Source organism: Triticum dicoccoides, chromosome 1B (assembly GCF_002162155.2).
Source record: "Triticum dicoccoides isolate Atlit2015 ecotype Zavitan chromosome 1B, WEW_v2.0, whole genome shotgun sequence".
Classification (NCBI taxonomy): domain Eukaryota; kingdom Viridiplantae; phylum Streptophyta; class Magnoliopsida; order Poales; family Poaceae; genus Triticum; species Triticum dicoccoides.
Window position 1 is genome coordinate 345,851,546 of NC_041381.1, and position 4,588 is coordinate 345,856,133.

General features: G+C 54.9%; 1 pseudogene; it reads right to left on the minus strand.

The window, feature by feature from the left end:
• Nucleotides 1-696: 696 nt before the first annotated feature.
• LOC119334296 lies at nt 697-3,368 on the minus strand (annotated as a pseudogene).
• Between the last annotated feature and the right edge of the window lie 1,220 nt (nt 3,369-4,588).

A 4,588-nucleotide genomic window follows, 5' to 3' on the forward strand; every position in this document is an offset into this window, starting at 1 on the left:
CTTTGTACTTTTAAAATTGTCTAATTTTCCGACCTATTTTAAATTTGTTTGAAAATTCAAAAATTGTTCGCATTTGTCAAAAAATTGGAATTGAAAAAACGTTCCCGCTTTCCAAAATTTGTTCAAAAAATCACACATTCTTTGTGTTATAAATTTCTGTTACAAATCTAAATATTGTACATTTTTTCAATACTTGTTCTTGTTTTTTGAAAATTGTTCAGAATTTTTTTTAAAAGTATTCAGATTTTTATGTAATTGTTCGAAAAAATAGAAAATATTTTGATATGTCGGTATTTTTAGTACTAATAGGTTTCGTGTTGATTCTTTGACAGTAGGTCTGATTAGCTCCGGTGGTTAGGTGTTGTATTTACAAGTGCCAGGTCGGGAGTTCGAATCCTGGGTGAGGCAGCCGTTTTTGTTGTATTTTTTCACCGCTGGCTGTTCCGCGTGGGCCGGCCCAGACGAAGATCGCCCCTATGCGAAGCCTCGCCAATCTGCCGCAATGCGGCAGATAGGAGTTCCCGGGAAGGACATAGCTGAACACATGATGGCAACAACTAAAAGTAGTGCTAAGCAATTTACCATGAAATAATCTATGTCTCATGAAGCGATTCTTTAGATCAGGGCATCATGTGGTCGGGCCAACCACAAATAATAAAGCTTGGTGTTTCTAAAAAAAAAGTCAACTACCTGTTCCTTGCCTTAAAAAAAAACTACCTGTTCCTACACATTGTGCACAAAGCACCACAATGGAAAAAAAAAATCTTAAAAAAAAGCACCACAAATGGACGGTGAGAGTTTTGACTGAAAATTGCAACAAAATTTGAGGTGCCTGACATTTAGCAAAAGCGATTAGAAAGCTCCGGAGTAGTACGCCCCAATCGAATGGCCATGATACCTTCCGAGAAGAAAGAGAAACACAAAAGTACATTACTTAGATACAAAAAGACGGGTGGTAACTAAGAGATCGTGTATCGCGGAAGCACAAATGGTCTCCTACATACAGCTCAAGATCATCCTACGACGAGCTCCCACCTCCCTTTCTCCTCCACGCCGCCACCGATCTCGTCGATCATCCTGACGACGTCGGGCATCTTGGGCCGCCTGTCGGGCTCGACAGCAGCGCACATCAGCGCGACCTCCGTGAGCCTCAGCATGTCCCCGTGCCGCTCCAGCTCGCCGACGATCTCCACGTCGAGTATGTCCGTGGACCACTCGTGGCTCAGCGCCAGACGCGCCCACTCCGCCATGTCGCCGTCAGCCTCGTCCACCGGCAACTTCCCCGTCACCACCTCCAGCAGCACGAGGCCGAGCAGAACACGTCGGCTCGGGACGACGGTCGCTTGCCGCGCGCGTACTCCGGGCACTTGGCCGCGGCCAGCCTGTGCGCGTGGTGCGGGAGCAGCGGGTGGAAGCCATAGTCCGTGAGCTTCGGCATCACGCGCGGATGCTGGTGCTTGCCGCTGGGCGTCGACAAGATGATCACGTTGGACGACTTGAGGTTGCCGTGCGGCGGCCGGTGGAAAAACGGCATTGTCCGGTGCAGGTACGCCAGCCCGCGCGCCATTCCCTTCGCTATCGACAGCCTCGCCGGCCACGGCAGCGGCATCCTGCCTTCGCCTCTGTTCTCTGCACGCGCGCGACAAACAGATAGAGCAAGATCAGTCGATCTCACCAAATCGCCATGGAACTAATGGACAAGTTATCAATGGAAAATGGAGATGCATGTTGCGACCACGAGGGGGACGTACCGTGCAGGAGCTCGAAGAGGCTGCGCCCGGGCACGTGTTCGTAGACGGCGAGCTTCTCCTCCTTGGAGTGGTAGCACGCGACGACCTCGACCACGTTCTCGTGCCGGAGCTTGCCCAGCAGCTGCATGGTGTGCGCGAAGTCCTTGCGCGGCACGTGACCCATGTTGCGCAACCGCTTCACCACGACGACGACGGGGCCGGCCTCGAGCGTCACGCGGTAGGTGATCCCCAGCCGGCCCTTGCCCAGCATCTCCGCCGTCGAACGGAACAGGTCGTCGAGGTCGAAGCCGGCCGCCTTGTCCGCACGGAAGAACAGCAGCTGCGCCTGCGCGTTCCGGCTACCGCTGCTGCTGCCGCTGCCGCTGCCACTCAACTTGCCTTGCTCGGCTTTATCCTTGATATCCGGCGCTCCTGTCGGCGTGGCACGGCCACCGAGACGAACCTCTCGGGACTTCTTGGTCTGATGCAGGAAGATGAGCACGGCCGCGAACGGCACCATCGCGGCGATCAGGGCGATCGCCACGACGCTCCACGCAGCCAGCCTGAAGCGCCTTGACTTGCGCGCAGCCCGCCCGCGGGCGTCGTGGTCGGCCGGCTTGACGACCCGATCGTCGCGGTTGCCGGCAGATGGGGCTCCATCGTCGGCTGAGAGCGAACCCGAACCGCACGCGGCGTTCACGGCCTCGCCGCAGAGCTTGAGGTTGTGGCCGAAAGCGCTTGCGGGGAACCGGCGGAGCGCACGCGTACCCGGGACCTCGCCCTGGAGGAAGTTGTAGGACACGTTGAAGACGGTGAGCTCGCCCTGCGCGAACGCCGGCACGGTGCCGTTGAGCAGGTTGTCCTGGAGCTCGAGCCGCGTGAGCGCGAGGAGCTCCGCCGCATACCGGCGCGGGATCGGGCCCGAGAAGCGGTTGCTCGACAGGTCGATGACGCGGAGCCGGTCCAGCCCGGCAAGCCCCGGGAGCGCGCCCTGGATGGCGTTGTCACGCAGGCTGAGCGTGGCAAGCCGCGCGACGCCGCGGAGCGCGCCAGCGGGGAGCGCGCCCGTGAGCTGAACCCCGTCGAGCCTGACGCCCACCACGCGCCCGTCGCCGTCGCAGGAGACGCCGTACCACCGGCTCCGCCCGCCGTGGCACGGCGGGCCCGTCCAGTTGGAGTGCAGGTCCTTGGCCGAGCGCAGGCCGTCGCGCAGCGCCACCAGCCCGCCCCGCTCGTCGCGGAACTCCTCCAGCTCCGACTCCGCCAACTCAGCCGTCGCCACGGCAGCTCCCACCATGACCACGACAACCCATGGAACCACCAGCGATTGCCGTAGCCGGAGCTCGCGCCTCTGCTTATCCATGGCGTCGCTTCGGTGAACTCGCGTCAGCTAGCATACACTTGCTTCCGATCAGAGTATAGACTAATGTTCGATATGGAGCCTAACAGTAGGTCGCTTGCCGGGATGTGCAAGGCAAGGGAAGGCGGGAAAGCAAGAAACCATGATAAGAATACATGGCGACGCCGGCCACCAGGTAGTAGTAGGAGAGGAATGGTAGTAGTGGTGTGTGCTGGTAGTATGCATTGGTTGATTCAGACGTGAACTACAGCGCGGCAGTTTGGTCGCGGTTGCAGGGACGGGCCAACTACTACGGATGGGTGCAGCTGGTGTCCCGGAGAAGAAGAAGAGCGCCGAAGCAAACTGAAGTGCTGAATCGGTTGAGGCTTTCGGTGCTACTCCTGCACCTGTCTCTCTGTCTGCCTGCCTCCGAGAAGATTTTTGACTATGCAGAGAAGAGCCCCTTGATTTTTTGTGATTGAGGTGGCTCCAGAGTGAAAGATAAGAAGCGATTGTCAGGTCAACTCTAGTATCTTATATCGGCAATGCTACACGTACAAACAATTTACAGGCTTTTACAGGATTGTTAATCTTGATTGGTCAATAGATGAGTGGGGCGACCCATCCCTGAAAATCAGGAGGGGGAGGTTTGTGATTGATTGTTAGATGAAAGGAGCGTGTAAAAGCGTGTAAGTCTTTGTATGTCTAGCATTTTTGATCTTATATGGATGCAAAAGAGGTCCGAGTTCTTGAATTCGCGGGAAAAACTACGAGGTTTTGGGTGCAGGCTGCCCGCTGATCGGGAAGCTACAACAACCGATGGATGGTGGGGACAGGGGAAACCGGACGGCTGAGATCTGACCCCTGCGGCTGCTGAAGAGACGTGCTGGGGATATGAAACCGAGCTTTACTCGCTCTGCAGGCCATCATTCGACCTTTGGCAATGGGAATGGATAAGGAGATCGTACGCCGTCTTTGCCTTTGATGATCTTATTATATGTTTTCTCTCTTTTCCTTTCGGGCTGCACAGATGCATCACGAGTCTCTGTGATTGCGCGCGTCTTTCTTGAGATAAAAGGCATTGCTTCTCTCTCAACATGGGTGATTAGAGCGTAAATCCCTGTCTGGTGTGTGTAAAATGGGGGTGCTAAGCCGCGAGTCTTTTCATGATTGTGAGATCAGCTTCGAAAGCACCGGAGGATGTAGGACAGATACCACTAAGGACTAAAGATTTTAATCTGTTGCTGATTAACCTACCGGAGGATGCATCTGGGTAGCCCAGCCAAGTGGGATGTTATTTGTCGACCAAAGGATCAAGGGGGTTTGGGTATCGAGAATCTAGAGGTCAAGAACACATGCCTGCTTAGTAAGTGGCTGTATAAGCTTTCAGTTCAGACCGACGCTACTTGGGCGCAGATTCTTCGTAACAAGTATCTGCAGTCCAAAACTTTGTCACAGGTGACAGTGAGACCAACTGATTCGCCGTTTTGGAAGGGGCTTATGAGAGTCAAGGCAACTT